The sequence below is a fragment of the Anopheles arabiensis genome, chromosome 3, assembly GCF_016920715.1.
Source record: "Anopheles arabiensis isolate DONGOLA chromosome 3, AaraD3, whole genome shotgun sequence".
Lineage (NCBI taxonomy): Eukaryota > Metazoa > Arthropoda > Insecta > Diptera > Culicidae > Anopheles > Anopheles arabiensis.
Genome location: NC_053518.1, coordinates 69,794,289 through 69,812,607, shown reverse-complemented (window position 1 = coordinate 69,812,607; position 18,319 = coordinate 69,794,289). Strand labels below are relative to the sequence as shown.

The 18,319-nt window shown below is 45.3% G+C and overlaps 1 protein-coding gene across 4 annotated transcripts in view; it reads left to right on the top strand.

The window, feature by feature from the left end:
* Nucleotides 1-259: 259 nt before the first annotated feature.
* Nucleotides 260-18,319, top strand: part of LOC120900014 (protein bunched, class 2/F/G isoform-like) — a 41,303-nt gene continuing 23,243 nt past the window's right edge. Inside the window, exons 1-2 of one of the 4 annotated variants that reach the window (XM_040306488.1) lie at nt 260-420; nt 2,624-2,957. The gene's annotated coding sequence lies outside the window, so the exon portion shown is untranslated. Of the gene's footprint in view, nt 421-1,535; nt 1,705-2,623; nt 2,958-18,319 lie in introns of those variants that run through there. The other 3 variants (XM_040306485.1, XM_040306487.1, XM_040306486.1) reach the window with 3 other exon arrangements.

The following is an 18,319-nucleotide window of genomic DNA, read 5'->3' as shown; positions in this document are numbered from 1 at the left end:
AGATTTTAACCCAAGATAGACTTGATGTTTATTCGTGTGATTTCACAACATAATCATGAGATCAATCCGTACATTGAAGTGTTTAAAATTAATATGAAAGCTAACTCCAGCTCCCCCCTAGACCGTTCGCCAACGGTCAAATTGAAAAACCCATCTACGAACAGCTGCGTTTTCGAAAATACTTCGGTGAGGTTCGGGTACCGCTCGGGAGCGTGCGTTTACAACACGGCTGCAAGAGTTGAACGCTTCGTACTCATTTGGGAGAAAAAAAAAGTGCACACAAACAGGGTCGCCCTCGGGTTCTCGGTGGTCTGGGAAGATTTATTCTCTTTTCGGTGTGAAAAAGCGGACGGAAAACGTTGAAGGTTTGCAGTTAGTTTGCTTCTAAAACGTGAAAGTGTGTGAAAAATCGTACCACATGTAAGTGAACTGCTCGTAATGTGTTTGGAGAGTTTTTTTTTGCGTGGGGGTTGATTTCACAATCGCACCAACACGGGGCGCGTTTCAATGCCAGTCACGTCGTACCACCACCACACAGTGCAGTGAACATTTCTTACCGTCCGGATCTGAACAGCCACTTTCTTGAAGAACATTTGCGAGCCTTTTCATGGAAAACCATTTCTGCGCTGCGGATGGCACGAGTCTGCTGAAAACAAGAAGAAGAAGCGAGGAGGATTTGCAATTTTGCACAGTTTTCTCTCGCCTTTTTGGTGGTTGTGTGTGTTTGTGTGTGTTTGTGTGCGTATTTTTCCCAACACAGCATATTTTTGATCTCAACGCGGGGTCGTCTAGGTGTGTTTGTGTGTTCGTATAGCGATGGAAATGGTGTACCGTTTGTTTTCCTTCCCTTTACCCTCCCTACCCCCTTACACCGTCGTCTCTTGTGACGGATTCCAAAAGTCTAGCACAGGATGTATGCTTGCGTGCGCGTGTGTGCGTGTGTTAGCTTGCGACGAGACGAGTTTTGCGTGAGAGGGAGAGAGCAAACAGCATGGCGGCGAGAGAGTGAGCGAGCTGTACAGCACATGAATGAAGTTGAACGTACAGCAGCAGCCGCCGCCAGAGGGAATTATAGGCCGCGGGGCCACGGGGCTTTCTCAAGCTGAGAAAACATTCTCAAGCACTCATTTGAGTTTCTCAAGCACTCAAATCTTGTTCTCAGACGCGAGCCCGTGGCCGTCGTCAGTTTTTCTCACTTTGAGAAACTGATAAAGTCACTCATGCTTTATTTGGAGCTTTAAATAGAAAATATATTTTTGATCGCATTTTTTTTATTTATTTTTTTCAATTATAAACATTGAATACATTTTCCAAAGTGATTACCGAAAAACAAATAGCACAATTGCTCATATAACAGTTAGCCGATAGCTGCATCGTCAACTTTCTCAAAGATTCTCAAAGATTCTCAAAACCGATTTTGTTCCGATTCAACAAACGCTGAGAACGAGGATTTCTCAAAAGCACTCATGAGTGCTTGAGAAAATGAGTGTTGAGAATCCCCATGGCCCCGCGGCCATAGGTGGATCGCGTAGTAGTAGTGTTCGTACGACATCACAAGCAGCAAGCCAGGCCCCAAGGCAGCCAGCCAGCGCAGGCAAGGCAAGCAAAAGCAACAAACAAACAACGTGTCGTCAGCTATTGTGGATGACGACGGCGTAAAGTGGGAGCAAAAAAGAAAAACTAACTGCGTCGCAGATGAAAACGGTTTGTTTTTGAAAAGTGCAAGCAAGTAATACCGCGTTCGTGGCAAAATATTGACCACAAAATGTCGGTTGAGCTTGGAAAAGCTGACGAAAAAAATTGTGTTGAAAGTGCATTGGATTTGAATTTTATTAGAAAGTTTCCATTTTGTGGTTAGAGCACATCAAGTTTTGATCGCTTTCATCGAGAAACAATGGCGAAACAATCATCGGTGGTGGTGGCAGTGGTGCCTTGTAGTGCGATTTGTGCTGTGCATTCTCTCTCGCTCTCTCTCTTGCTCTCTTTCTTCTTATCTCGCTCTCTTTCAAATGCAGTGAAAACGTGGCCTCCTCTTGCTGCTGCGGTGTGTTTTAATTTTATTTTCCCTCGTTGAAAATTATTTGCCCTCAAGGCGAGTCGTGCTCTTCCGTGTTTTGTGCTAAAGAATATAAAAAATAGCGAAAAACATCTAATTAGATTGCGAGTGGAGTGGTTTTAAAATAATGCTTCCATAACAGAAAAACAACGTTTATTAAAGTTAAAATACAGCTTGGTTCCACAGTTTCCATTTTTCCTGGGAATTTCACGCTCGGCTTATTGGCCCAAGCGACCGGGGCCACCTTTTGGTGCGGAACGCAGCAGACCGGCCCCGTAAAGGCGCCGGCAGGTTATCTCACCTAGGTCGCCCTTCAAAGGTGTGGTGGTGGTGGGGTCGTGTTTCATGAATGAAATTTAAACTCATCCAAACATCATCCAATGGCGCTGCGATTCTGCTCGATTGCGGCCTTATCGCCTTACCACTCCACCAAGTCTCAGGGGGTGGGGTGGGGTGGGTGCCGAAACATCATTCATAATTTGCGTTGTTTGTGTGTGTTAGTTTTGTAAATTGAAGTGAAGTTTTTTGAAAATATTATAATTTATAACTTGTGGTTCTCTTCTGCAGCATATGACTGATAAAAATAAAAAATTAAAATCAAAATATAAACTGCTTACCTACCAGTGAGTGAAGTGTGTGCGTGAATGTGAAGTGTTTTTAGTACCAGAAAAAAGTTTAAATTTTACAATTTAAGTGAATAATCTGTTCATTCTAAATTACAATCTTCCAAAAGTCAGTGTCAGTGAAAAATACAAAACTTGTGAAATTTTGAAGGTGAATAGTGAAATTTGAAGCTATTGATTATAGCACAAAATAAAACGATTGATACAAAATAAGGTGAAAATAAGTTAAAGAGCAATCATTGTGCCGTTTGCCGAGTCTTTAAGAAATACAAATAAAGGTATGTTGAAGCTTATTTTTATTATTTAAACCTAATTTAACACTCTGTCCCACAAAAAAAGAAGATTCTCGGCAACAAAATAAAAACCATTGCACAAATTAATATCGATTAACAACCATTTTAACAGGAAAACATAGAAGCTCACAAGAAATTTGTAACTGTTTTTTTGTTGTTATTGCTGCCAGCGAAAATGCAAATCGCAATTGGACATGACGCTTTTTGTGACCGATTCCTCACAACAACGTCAACAACAACGACAAAAACACGACACACAACAACAAAAACAAATCAACCTTGGCAGCAAGCCCATTTTTGCGGCCGTTTTTTTATATGTTCCGATGAATAAATAGAAACACAACCAAACACATAACAAAAAGAGTCGTCAACAACAACAGGGGATTGCAAGACATATAAAACCTTCGTCGTCCTCTTTTTTTCTTGGTGCATTTATTTGATGCCCCTCGTAAACCCCCCCCCCCCCCAATGTACGTCAATCCCAATGTTCGATTGACTGTATGTGTGTGTGGTTGTTTGCTTAGCCTCGTTTGGTGCAGCGTTATGGAGGTGTATTTTTGTGTACGAGGTGGGTTGTGTGCACTATATTTGTTTGTTCACTGCAGCCAACTTCCGGCCAGCATTGCTAACAACAATGGCTCCCCGCGCACAGCAAAAAGTGCAACACAAAAACACACAATCGATCGATCGAGGCACAATGTAAGGTGGGAGCGGGAGGTTGCATTAAAGCAGGGGTAAATAAGAGCAGTGCTGCGGTTTTGTTGTTGTTGTGGTAGCATCAAATTTGCATAAAAAGTCACCACACCAAAGGCAGGCAAAGGCAACAGTCTTTATTTCTCCTTTTTGTGCATCTTTGCGGTTTGCACAAACACACACACACAAGGTAGGGGCTGGCGCTCCCTCAATGGTTGTGTGGTTGTTTGTCAGAATATCTATTTTTAAAAGCCAAAACCATTTTACTACCCACCCAACGCTTCGTATCGATCAACACCCCTCCCTCTCTCTCTCTCTGTCTCCCACTGCATCCCCATGGGAGGAGTGCATGGTGAAGGTGGTGGCCGACGGCGGGGTCTGTGTGTGTGTCCCTGAGATGGAAATTCATTCACCACTCTGCGGTACAGCCGGCCATGGCCCCGTCGGCCATACTCGATGATGAATGATGCTGACGTAACATCTTCATCCCTCCCAAATCCCTCCCGCTTGCCTCGCCCGAGAGTCACGGGGTACGACGCGAGTCGTCTTGAGTCTCGTGTGCGCAGAAAGATAGATTAAAGGTGATTAAAGGGAGGAAAAACATGTTTTCCCAATCCGCAAAAACACGCAACACTGCTGATGTGTGTTCAACAGGGGCGCGCCTTTCGGCTTCACCGTCTCGCAGTTGTTGAGCGATGTGTGATTCCGCCGTCAGAAATCCATCTTTCTCGATGTATAATGGCCTCTTTAAATTGCACATTGACTCGATAAATTGGAAAGCTAGCCTCCTTCATGGGGGATCTCCTTCATGGGGGAGAGAGAGAGAGAGAGAGAGAGAGAGAGAGCAAAGGCTGTCGGATTGATTTCACTTGCTATCATCGCAATGCACTCAGCCTTGATCTCAAAATCTCCAAAAGATTGTGATATCTGCTGAAGCTTTGCAATACTGTACTTAATGCGTCAAACAGATCAATTCAAAGCCTCCCGCACACAACAACCCTCGCCATTCTGTGTTTGCCTTCAATGTGTGAATAACATTTGTTTGGCTTCAATCAAAACAGTTGCGAGACCAACAACGGCACAAACCCCGATCTTATCTCTCCCCCACCGTGTCCGGTGGTGGGTCGGTATCGTCGGATTGTTTTTGTGTGTGGGATTTTGCCCTCGCCTGGCGCTTAAATGGCTTCCAGCGGCTCCTGTAAACAACAATGAGTCATAAGCGGAAGCATCAAACGACGGGAGGGTTGAAATTGCATCAAGCGATTGAGGGAATGATTTTCGATCGATAAAAATGTAACACCTTACAGCCATTTTTTTTTTTAACATGAATTACAAATTGATAAACGATCTCTCGAAGGGCTTCCGTGATCTTCTGCTCCCACCGTGTGGCTTGTGAGAATCGGCTTCATTATGCAAGAGAAAACCCGGACGGGCAAGAGGTCCCCCCGCATGCTCCTCGTCTGTCCAACTGGGGCTGAATGGGCGGAAGTGTGGTGCGGTTTTGTGGCCAACTTCCTGCAGATGCAACCCGGCTGTGTGTGTGTGTGTGTGTGTGTGTGTGTGTGTGTGTGTGTGTGTGTGTGTGTGTGTGTGTGTGGCGAACAATAATAATCTGATGCCCGCAACACCACCACCCTGGAGAAGCGATCCGTTAACGATCTCTCTTTTGGTAGCGGACCTTAGGAGAGGGGGTTCGTTGTCTGTTGCTGTGTTTGGTTTTTTGCGCATTTTTTTTTTGCATGTGACAGGAAATGACGGAATCAACAACGCCAACAGCGAACGTGTGTGTGTGGTGTGCCCATCCCGGTGCACCAAACACGCCGCTGCTTTTGGGTCGCATGTTTTTAGAAGAGTGAAGCAGAGAGATACATAAACATAGACACACATACGAGAATAATGAACCTGACTTTACAAACGGTTTTGGCGAACAAAAGCAAGGAAGGAAGTCATTTGACGATTTGAAGTGTGGTCATCGCGGGGGTCGGGGCGAGTTTTTTAAAGAGCATTTTGCAATTTTTGCTTCATCAATTCGTGGCTCTTCGGTTTCTTGCCGCTTTTTCCCACCATTAGTGTGCAAAAATGGACTTAATTTTATCAGATAATGTTTTGCAACTTCAAACAGACACACAAAGAGAAGCTCCACGAATTGAGAGGAGCGCCCAATCAAACCCATCGCTGCCCTTCTTAGCATGACTCAACGTCCATCAGTAGCAACAGCAGCAGCAGCAGCGTGTAATCATGTGGCTCCAGTGTTGTGTTTTTTTTTCTTCCACCGCGACACGATGGAACCGGAAGTTGCGTCAAATGGAGTCGCTCGCTGTATTTACTCGCTCTCTATTTTCCATTACGCCGCTGCGCGGGTCTGTTTGCCCTCCTCCCTCCCCTGTGATAGTGGTTGGAAGCTTCGCCGGGACCTGATAGTGTCATAAGGCCACGAACGCACCGCAACGGCACCAATTCCCCCGGGTTGTTTACTATCGATCGATTGATATTTGAGCCACCTTGGCTTTTTTTGTCTCCTACCACATCATCGTCATCCATCATCGTTCTCTTCTACGGATTGGTGGCAATTGTGACCGGTAGTTTTGATGCCTAATGAGCGCGTGACGCGTTCGCGCGCTGCTGATAGCTTCATTATGCTGATGGACACGGCCGCTCCCAGGCAATTAGGCGCAGGAGTGTGTCCCGCTGTCCCAGATGATTTGTAGAGTTAATTTGGTACGGGGAGAGGGTAGGTTCCCAAAAATTCGGCGTAAATATTTGGTAAGATTAGCTACTGTCGCTAATTGCCGGTGTGTGTCGCAAGCGGTTTTCTGGAGTGTGATGGAGCGGTGTGGAAATTGTGAAAATAATTGGATGTTGTTAATGATGTTAAGCGATATCACAGACAAAGTTATCGCCGTTTTAAATGTCATTTCAGGGAAGTTGTTTAGGCCCCAAAATAGCATCGGTGTCGTTGTAGAATTGTGGAATGTCGCAGGGTTTGGACTGTATGGAGTGGTGCTCTGTGCTCCAAAAAGCTAAAATCTATGTAAAGTCCTGAAGAGTTGTAAGGTTCTTTTGTGGTTTGATACATTCTTCCTGTCATCAGATGTGTGATTTCTAGAAAATGACTCATTTTTGTGATACCTACTGAATGCCTGAATGAGCTTGGTTAGGTCCTAACAATAGCGACGACAGGGATGAGTCATGATGCACGTCCCATGATAAGTGTTTGACTCTGTTACCGTCTGTGTCTGTGGCCTTTGTGGCCTCCCCATTTTCCAACCAAAAAATCGGAAGTAGCACCGAAATTTCGTGCGAAAAAAAAGAGAAGAAGAAAAAGAGAGCAAACGATGGTGCGGCAACGGAAGTGACACAACACCATTTGTCGGAAGTGCGATGATAAATGGCCGTTGGTTGGTCGTTTCGTTTCGTGCTCTGATTTGATTAGGTTAGGGGGGAGTTGGGGGGTTTTTTTTTGGCGCGCCGGCCACTCTTGATGAAAGTAAGTGGCCCACACACGCACACGCTGTGCCGGAGACGGAAACTGACTCCCCAGTCGACGATGCCAGACACAGCTGTGTGTTGCAAAGCGGTTCCTATTATGGTTGGTTATTTGTTTTACCGTGTCTCTCTGTTTCTCGGCCGGTTTTAGCTGTTGTTTCTTATCGGTCCATCAAGGAGTTGCCCCTACTCTACGCAAATAACATTATGTTCCTGTAAATAAAAGGGGTTTGCTTGGTTGTGTACTCGTAAGTTGTGTTTTGGGGTATGTTTTTTTGGGTGGGCGGCCTCCATATGCGCCCTCCAAAGGCACACGTTAGTTTAGCAAAGGCAGCGCGTATTCTACCCACGCGTACTGACGCTCTTTTGTGATTGTGCATGACAAATGGATGCGGGAAATAAAGTGAAAAGCTAAACATACATACTTCCAATGCCGGTCTGTCGTGTTTCAATGTTGTTGCAATATTCAGGGCATGCTTCTTGCTGCTTCAGTTGATTTATGTACGTTTTTGTGCGTGATGTATGGAGAAGGCAAAGCTCTCGGCGCGATTTTGGCGTGTCTATTGACAGGAAACGCCTTCGTCATCACTTAAAGGAAACGGTTAATGGTTTGATTCGACCAGCCGGGGGCAAAAAAAGGGAAAGAATACTAATTGATGACAATCAGAGATGGATCGTTTCTAACGAAGCTAGCGAATCATTGGCCTGGCCTCTTTTATACTTACATAATCTAGTCCAATTCTGGGGGACGATCGCCGTCACCCAAAACATCCGAGAATTGGTTGCAAATATGTCGATGCTCAAACCACCCACGACAACAACAACAACAACCATAATCCCATGGACAGACTGAGCAAACATGGCCGTTTCTATGACGTCTGTTCAAGATTGTTTGCAATGCAGCCAGCAGCCGACATTTACAGCTTGTGTACATAAACAGTTGCGCGCAGCTTCTGTGTGATGCATCGAAAGCAAAAAAAAGGGGGCGCAAAACAAGATGTTTACAAAGATGCTAAAAATTTCTCGTGTGCTGTTGTCGCACCAAAATTCCTGGAAAATAGGCATTCCAGTTCCAACAGACATCCAAAAGTAAACAAATAATTATCGTCACACGAACTCCAAACACACGGGTCTGGTGAGTAAAGGTGGCTTTAAGAAATCCTTGAGTTGTTGTTTTTTTCGGGAAAACATTCGATGACAGATATCTAATCGCACAACGTACCGAATGGCCAGTATCTTCTGGAAATTTGGAAGCCTGGAAGTATCTAGAGCATGTTTTGAGGGGGAGTTCACTCAAGACTGTGACGTCCAGAATCTTCGTGAAGTAGGATCTAGTCAACACAAATTGGACATTTCCTGAGCACCAGACAGTCTGGGTTTGTTGCAAACTTCCCGTCGTCGGCGACACACGCACATACCTCTCCGGTTCTACGAACATAGGAGAAATATCTTCACTTTGAATACAAACGATGAATGTCACTGATTGGGAGCTTCCTGAAGTAAGAACTTGTAAAGAGCGGGGCAATAGACTCTATTAATCGGAGTTTTGTGTGAAGTTGTCTACATCAATTTACTGCAATGAAAAGTACTTCATTCATTCGAAAGAGAGAGAGAAAGAGTGAAAGAGGACCTAACGAGAAGAATTGATAAAAGATTTGTTTTTCTAATGTTTTGTGTGAATGTGTACAAAACAAGGCTCAGAAGTGTGCAAACCGAACTCCGCTAACTCCGAATTGTGTGCCAGGTATCGAAATGCCACAGTGCTCTAGATATTCCATTCCCGGTTTTGTTCCTACGGTTGAAAGGGGAATTGCCAGAGGTTTCCAGTTTCTTCATCGACAGGGATATTGTTCTTTTTCCCTTGCTGCGCGAATGGATGACTGTCCTATGGCTGCACTTCCAGGGAGTGCGTAGGCCGTCACTGTTGGGTTGAATTGCTGCTGTTGTTGTTGTTGTTGGTTTCGTTTCCTTTTGTGCCTCTTGCAGTTCTGTCCTTCGCAGTACTCGCCCGGAGTCCCGTGCGATCCTTGAAAACTACTTCGGGGAAGTAGTTCCACTGTGGGCCTTGCCCCTTGCGCCTGCATACCAGCTGAAAGCGAACACTCTCCGATCGAGCGTAAATGACGTGCGAGACACAGAGTGAATGGTGTAATGGTCCTTCTCCTTGTAAACGAACGAAGGACCGAAGGTTTCGTTTAGCGCAGTTTCCAGTCCCTTAGGGGGCTTCTTCCTCGAAGCGAAGCGAGACCCCGTTTAAAGTGGGTAGCATGTTATCCGACCATCAATCCTTGCAATAAAACCTGAGCTAGTAGAGGAAGAGCGAACCTCTAACGAATGAGACGGTTTTCGGGAAGGAGCGAAAGAGTGCGAGCGAGTGGATTAATTCCAGACGAGAGGCATTCAGACCTAAGGGACATCGAGACCCCTGGCTGGAAGTGCTGACATATGGCTGGTCGGGACATCTGCGTTGCAGCATGTGTGTGTGTGTGTGCAGGTAAAGAGCCCGTTTATATGTCACTCTTGCAGCCGTGTTCCATATATGGCCGAAACCGGAGGTCGGTAAGAGTGGCTCACCTTTTTGGGCAAGGTGAATCAAATAAAAAAAAGCAGCAAAACAAGAGCTAGTAAAATGTAAACCAGGATAAAAGGGCCTAGAGCGCAAAGTGTGAAGCCGGTCAGACAGACGAGAACCGATTTGTAGAATCGGAGTAATAAATTTGCCTACCTGTGTGTCTCTGGAATTATTACCAGCTGTTGTGTTCGAATTAGAGGAGCGTTCCTTTTTCTTTTTGTTGAAGGACGCACAGCGGAACACTGTTTAGGGATGAAAAACGAGACATGGTGATGAATTAAATAAGCACCACTGTGAGCTGCAAGGATGTGGAATGACAAAAGGGAGCAATATAATGACCGACACCGACGGGAGCTAAATTACCTTATAGGGATAATTAGAACCCCGTGTTGAAGACGGTGCTGTGTTGTGAGGCTGTCATGAATCGTATGAAGATGAGGGAGTGATGTAGGTTTGATTACCTGGGTTTGGTCTTCTGAGATCCTAACCTGAGCTGCCTTGAGGGTACAAAAACAGTCAAGGCATAATTGTTAATTACATGCGTGAGCGGTAGAGTTATATCATGTGAGTGGGCACGATTGGACATGAAATGATTAGGTGGAGGTGAAGTTATCTAAATCATGATCTCTGAGGAGGAAAATATCTTAATTACAAAACAATGATTTATGGAGTTCGATGAAACTGAAGTCATAAAACTGAAGTCAAACGATAAATAAAATATTAATTGATCTATTCAGTTCTTCAAACAACACCTGTTAACCATTTCTAGGGGTCAATAAAAACATATTATTGTTGAAAGCACGAGATAACACGTAAAATCCTTTTCGGGACAACGCCGTCTTCTTATCTCCATTTCCAAGTTACCATGATGTTTGCGTGTGACTCAGACGCCTATCGGGCGCCCATTTCGATCAAAATTGTTTTGATCGTGTGTTAACCCGTTTCCTGTAAACAAACTCACGTAATCTTGTTATGGCTGTGTACTTATGTGTCTTGTTTTGCTCGGCGATACGCAACAAGTGCATTGCAAGAAAAACAGAAACACAAGGCGGCCCATGTGCGCCTCGCCTTGGATAAGATAAGCGCACGTGCATACAATAACGTGCAATGCAACGCAGTTTGTGTGTGACAGAAGTTCCCAACTTCCAAGCACCACCGAGCAGCGAGCCTTACATCCTGGATCGAGTCCATTTGCTGCGTGTGAGGGTGTGTATAAATAAGGTTACTGCTTTCTAACAATAGCTTATCGGCAGAAGCCAGAGGGGCAAACATATGTGTGAAGTAAGCAAGAAACCGCCCCGCGGCGGCAGCAGATAACGCGACCTGGGATAACAACACGGTGAAGGGGGGTAGTTCCTGGAAAGGAATGTTATGCATGGAATTTGCACCCATCGTGTGGCGGGTCGATAAGGACTGTCGTCTGTCGTCTTGGAAAATTGGATATTCCCAGAATTGCGCTAGGCCACTGTGAATCGAATGATGTACTGTTTTCACAAAGCACATTCGTACATCGCTGTAAGACATTGAAGTTCGGTTTTGTGTGTGTGTGTGTGTGTGTGTGTGTGTGTGTGTGTGTGGGGGGGGATGTCGACGAATGGTCTGAATGACACTTAGCCGAAAAGAGGTCATTTATGAATATTAACGTCAGACGCGCTCGAGGTGTGAGGCTGGTCGAGGAGACACATCATCTTGATGCGTGCTGTGCCATCATATCTCACATAAGGGTTGACGTTGCGTGTACCAGTCTGACGCAATATGCCCTTGCGTGAGTTGACCAACGTCGTCGTCCTCTCCCCTCACGGTGGTCATGTGGTGATGAGACGACGAAACAAACAAAACGTCGTAGTTTTTGTGGGGTGATTGCTCTTCCTCGTGATCATCTCACGACAGTCGAAGGATAACACGACGCTGTTGTTGATGCATTACCATACAAATAAGGTTTCTTCAAGTAAAGTTGTTATGTTAATCTTCTCACCTAGGCTGTAGAGACTGTATGGAAAAGTTGCATTCAGTGCAAGTAGCTTGGTCACAATGCTATTGCGCCGCGACCTGCTTTCTGCCATCTTTCTGTTGTTTTCTTAGGGCTCGAACCCCTCCAACCATTACGAAGTTTTGGTGGTGGTGATACGCGAAGGCCCTGTTTCGCCGCCGACACTCATACAAACGAAGATGGACGAAGATTCGTGCTGTGACCGGTTTTCGGTGAATCTCACACTGGTGGAGTTCGAAGGGAGAGGTATATCTTTCATGTCTTTTACTGCGTATTTATACACCACGCGGGAGCAAGAGCATGTGTTGCTGCTGCTGGTTAGAGCAACAGTTCCAACGAACTCTGCGAGACGCGCATCACGCCAGAGTTGTTGGGTTATGCTGGACAGCAGAAAGACTGGTTTTTCGATTCACGGAATCGGAATAGACGGAGAGAGAGAGGGCATTGGTTGATCGGGTAAAGTGAACGGGAAAGAAGGCAAAGCAGCCGCGAAGAGGCTTGTAATCGGGCAAACGATCCGAAATGAAGTTGAAAAACACACAACTCCACCACACAAGCAGAGCCTTCCTTCTCTGTACGGATGATGGATTCCGTTGCCTTCCGGATGACGTTTAATGGGCATTGGCCTCGTTTTTTCTTCGAGTGTGGTGCAACGGAGAACCTCATACTGACACAGACACACACACACGGTGTTTGCTTCTTCCGGTGTACGGTGGCTGCAGTCTCCTTAGAGGCAGAAGGAAAGAGAGAGAGGGCAAACAACTGTTGGTCACGGTGGTTCCAACATCTTCTGCTTCGCGCTTGGTCGCTGCTGACGTTCCAACTGGATGAGTCGTCCGCGCTCCCTACCGCGCTCGTACATGCCACGCGAACTCTTGCGTCGCCTTCCGAATTCTCGTGTTTTTATCCGTCTTCCAACAGCAGCCGCAGCAGGTCGGTTCGTCGTTGCTGGTGGTGGTTTGCTGCACCTTGTACTCGTGTATTCCACTGCTTTTGGTACGGCCAGTGCCCTTCGCTGCGCTTCTTCGCTGTGGTGGCGTAGAGTTTTCCGTGTCGACGCGGGTCGAAGAAGAAAATTCAACCTCCGCGAACAGAGCAGTGAAGCGCATGTCTAATGTGTTGCTTCTATTTTGTCTTTTTGGGTTTAGGTTCGTGGTGGTCGTGTGCTCCGATCCCCCAGTACCGTTTGTGATAGTTTGATGCACTCATGTGTCTACTCTTTCGACAGTTTCTGCCCGACCGAAAGAACACTGACCTGCCAGGTGAGACAGGTGGTGGCCCGATAACCAACCCAAACAACAGTGAGTGAGCATGCACTTTTAAGGTGATTGGAAAGTTTTAATTGGTATTGTGCACGAGTAGTGCAACGCGGCTTGTTCTTCCGTTTTTTTTTTCGTCTCTGCTCCTTGTACAAGAGAGATTGCTTGTGATGATTCGGATCGATAAGACCATTCCAGCTGACATCGAACATTATATGCACTTGCTTTATCAGGTGCACCCTGTATAGCTTCCAGTAATCCTCCTCCCATGGTGTACCACACCTGGAACAATAAGCAATTAATATACACACAAACACACACATGCGAACATTTGTGCTACAGATGTGGCCACGGTTCCCACTCAAATGCAGACAATGGTACCTTAATTTCCTGCCCGTACTACCTTAACCGCGTTTGATCGAATGCATGTTTCCACGTAGTATGGAGGCGCACCACTCACTGGTGGAATGACTAATGAAATTCAATTAAATGCAAATCGCCCTTCACAATGTTGGGTTGATCGGGGAGAGTGCATCAAACTCACAACTGCATTTGCCCCCCTTGGGGAGGAATAATGGAGAAAATTGGCCGGCGAAAGGGTGCGATTTGATGCATTTCAATGGATTAACTTCACAGCCCATCATCGCTCCAATCGTTTGCTGGGTTTGGCAGAGAGAGTGAAAGAGAGCCAAGCGCAACGATTCGATCGAAATAGATGATGAATACGTCCACGACCTAGGGTGTTTAGGGAGTAACGAACTGTTCTCCGCACCTGATCGCTTTTAATCGTAGCGTAGCGAGCGATGTCCGCGTGGTGTCGTGGTAAGCGGCACGGCAACTGCACGCTACAGGTCGAGGGTTTGAGTCTTATCTGAAAATGTATTTTTCTGCTGGATCTATATCTGGATGGTTTAATGTGTACTATCTATGTTGAATGTTGTTTAGCCACGTGTGTGTGCGTATATATATAAGGCACGTTGTAGTTAGTCGTTGTTGGATCATCATCAATCATTTCTCGTAGATTGAGGTTTCTGTTCTTAGAGCCCAAATGTGTGTGAGACATGTCCACGTGGCATTTTCAAGTGACATTTAAACTAACAATCTCCCCATTTTGCTGTGCACAATTCCATGAAAAGGCCTCATTCGGAAAATAGAATACAATCGCTTGCTGGCTTTGCTAACGAAGCTTTTCCGGTTGATTTGAAGTCTGAAAGTAGTAGCCAGCGCTTTCCACCAGTGACTACCAACACGGACGGGGAGAGATGGATAGATACATGTCGCCGCAATCCACACATTCCTTCCTTCTTCTCCACTTCTCTGCGTATCACCGTTTTGCGCAAATGGAAAATGGTTTTTGGAATCGTGTTTCGCTCGAAACGGTTTAATCATATCCTTCCGTGTTCCGGGAAGCGGCGTACGGATTTTGCATGCGATCGCTCGCAGTTGCGTTGAGCATTTGATGTGCTCCTTGTGCGCGTTTTAAAATCTGTGTGTGTGTACTGGTTTTTGTCTTGCTTGATTGAATGGGTTGGGAAAGAATTCAGTAGAATTAAACCCCTTGGGTAAAAGTGAACTCGAATTACCATACGCTTTCTTTCATTCTTGGCTGGCTGGCTGGCTTGTCTGTGTTCGATAGTTTGTTATTTGATACATCCAACCAACCTACCCCCATAGCCTCCATAGGGTTGGTGGGTGTCTTGGGTAACATATATTCTCGGTGTGCCGTTTTCTTGGAACTCATTTCCCTCGATATATTCTTCTGCGTTGTGTAACGATGCAATACCATTGACTCTCAATGCTTTTTTTTTCAAACCCAAGAAGAAAGGGGGTACGATTGGGACTAAATTTCTATATTTTCTAATCTTTCTCTCTCACTCTCTTTCACCCAGAGCAATATCAATTTCTACATACAATTTCTTTCATGCGTTTGTGGGGTTATTTATCGGGTCCGAGGTTCAATTTCGGTGTCACTTTTCCACGAAATTGGCGAACCGAACCCCGCTTGTGTGTCCGTGTGGAGGAGCAATATACCATACCTAACAGCCCACACTGCTGCCGTGTTGGTGTGGAGAGAGACAGAGGGAGCGATGGTGGTGGTGTTGCCTGGATCCAATTAGAATTTCGTAGAACTGTGCCATTCGCCCTATCGATATGGGAAATTAGAACTACTGGTGTCTGTGTGTGTGTGTATGCCGGCTAATGTTGGAGTTTTGTGATGCTCTATTCCACAAAAACACAAAAAATTGTGTAGTTCTCGACAAAAGAAACGGAAGTGGGCAGATAGCTCCTAAGAGGGGTCGAGAAAAAGAATCCCTTCTCCTTCCATCTCTGCAACTCTTTCACCGTCTCCGCTCGTTGGTCAATTATTGAAACTTGCTTGCTAAAAGTGGCATTGGGTGAGGTCATACGGTTATTATTTGCAAATTTGCTCGATTGGAGCCGAGCAGGACATTAAAACACACCCGGTGGGCGGCACATAGCACACAGAGTGTTTATGTTTGCGGGTTGGTGAATATTTTAGCAGCAGCAATCCGGGGAAAATGATTTTAATTGTGTGTACACACACGAACTCGTTGACGTTGATCGTCTCCTAATGGGTGGGAGTTTTTGCTCGAATGTGAACGGAATGTGTGGGGGCGAAGAGAGTTTTTTTTACAATTTATTTCGACCACACATACATGATTGATTCCCTCGTGTGTGTGCCGTAAAGTGCGGTCTCTTTCGTAATTGATGACCAGCATAGTTGAAATCAAAGTTTGGTTTCGGATATTTTTTTTCGTTATTAATTTTGTGTGAAGAATAAACAAGTGATCGTGTGCCATATTGTGCGAGTTACAGATATCGATCCCGAGTGGTGGCTTCGTGGAATGTATTCGAACCCGGGAATTCACCGTACGCTGTACTGTGTTTGGGTATTTTAAATCCTCTTTCGCGAAAATTGGCTCGCGCAAATGGAAGGACGCGGAGAGGAGCCACAGGAAGGGGGGTAGTGGCGGCGAATAGCAACATTATGAAATACGCTCAATTTCTACAGTGTAGAAACTGTCCAATTCGACGAAATGTGCATTTTTTTAGGGTAAAAAAGAAACTGAAGAGCGACATCAACAACATTTTTTTTGTATTTATTTTTGCAAAAAAGTGTGGTTAGGATTGGTATTATGCTCGCAAAGAGCGGACCAAGGGCAAAGGTTCTCGCTGCTAGGGAATATCAAAAGCTTTCCACAAAGTTGAAAAAGCGGACGTGTGTGTGTGTGTGTTTTATTTTGTGCAAATTCGCTGAAATCGCGTTCGATTCGCGCCTTTCCAGTGCCTTGTTGTGCGTTGGAATAATTTCCTGGAAACTTCCCGCGTATCATTACTGTTCGCCGATTCGCCGTTGACGCGCCTTGTGCGCCCGTTTGTTACAAATGGCATTACAATTATGAATTCTCTCATATTGTCGAAACATTGCCGCCACACTTTCCTTTGTCTGGGGGGTAGTTGTTTTGGAGCCCTTTTCGCAGAAGCAGCACAAACTCTATCGCGCTGTTGTGAAGCGCTTCAAAGGTTTCCTCGTTAACCTCATCTCCCCACACAATGTTTGCTTGCTTATTATCGATAGAGTTTGTACCAAAAAACGGATACAGTGCAAATGAATCGCGCGCGGGGTTGTTGCTCATGTAAAAATGGAAGATTCCAGGAACAACGTGGAATGATTGGGTAGAAATTGGGAGGAAATTTCCAGAGCCATCCATTAAAACGAGCGCTTCCTCTCTGAGCCCGCGGGGCTGCTTCCCATCTATTCAAAAACAAATTCATTCGAATTTCGGTACGATTGGTCATCACGATATGATCATCAAAGCGTTAGACGTGGACACAGGCAGGCAGGCAGGGAAGCGTGTTTGAAACTACATTCTCGGAATTTGCGCTCGCGTAATGCGCTGCTGGGTACGTCACACTACGTTACAGAGTTTGTACGCTTTAGCGCTTCTTCGTGTGCGTGCCTGCGTGCGTGCGTGCTTGGTCGGTCTCGCGTGATTTCTATCCCCCGTACACGACGTTCGGGTTCCTCGCTTGGCGCGGTCAAACGTCAAACGGTGGGGGTTTTGTGGGCAATTTCAGCCCAGACGCAGACAACACTGTTTTTGTTGGAAATCGGACCCGATCCATCTCATACTGATTAGGTTGCGATGAAGCGATTATTTCACACCACCCGTGGGTAGTTGGGATAGACCTAACACTGACAACACTGTCAAATGTGTTTGTTTGAGGTTGTATAATAGTGTGTTTTTTTATGGAATTTTGTTGTTATCTGTCCTCAAACTTTCAATGCTCTCGAGGTTTAGTCGAGGTTTTAAGAGTCTGCTTTGGATCTGCTATCAATGTCAGTCGTTATAAAATGTTATAAACCCAACAATGTTCCATCGCCAAAATATGTTTCTTTGCCCGGTAACCTTTCTTGTTCGCGGAAGCAAAAACTGGTTCGTAGAAAATAAAATAAAATTGTTTTTATTTCTTTCGACCCGTTTCTATAATTTCGCCGAATCTGTAAAGGTTCCCTTTTGGCTACCGAACAAGAAGCGGCATCCTGAACTTTGTAACAAAACAAAAACTTCACCAAACCAATGCGCAAAAGCACTCTATTTCGAGCACCACAAGGGAACACTTTTAGAGGGGGAGGGGTTGAAGTTTTACTTGGAAAATAATTACCACCCACGCGCTATCCAACAAAATTGTTGGAAAGAAAGCCCGTTCCCGTACAACAGCCAATCCTGGAAGAAGGCTGCAGCAATGGCGTCGTAGCAAGTGACTTTTATTTCGTCAATATTGATTATTTTTTCCACAGAAAAGGTGGTCTCGGCCACTCGGTACGCTTTCGAACTCTTCTGGCTAACTGGACCGATGCCATGCCTTGATGGGAGGAGGGGGGGGGGCGTTTGCCGAAGCACACTAAATTCCCGGAAGGTGTGAAAGGTTTTCGAATAAGAGTGGAAAGCTCCATCAATAGAAAATGGTGTTTTGTGATCGGTTACAAATAGCGCCAAACTGGGAGAAATAAAACGGAGAGGGGAGATGATGGTGAGCGTGTTGGTGCTTCAGAAAAGATCCCAGCAATTTCGATGGAAAAGCATTTGCAGAGGGGTAGAGTACAGAGGTTGTTGCATCATAAATTATTTCTATTACTTATTTTCGTGTTACCTTTTGCATTCTGGGTAAAACCATCATTTTTGTAACCGATTCGACAAGTTCTATATTTGCAATCAATAATTCTCACAATTATTTGCATGTACACGCTGACAGCCTCCATAACGTTCCGAGAAAATGCTAATTCCGAACGTGGTAACATTTTCGAACTGTGGCATGCATT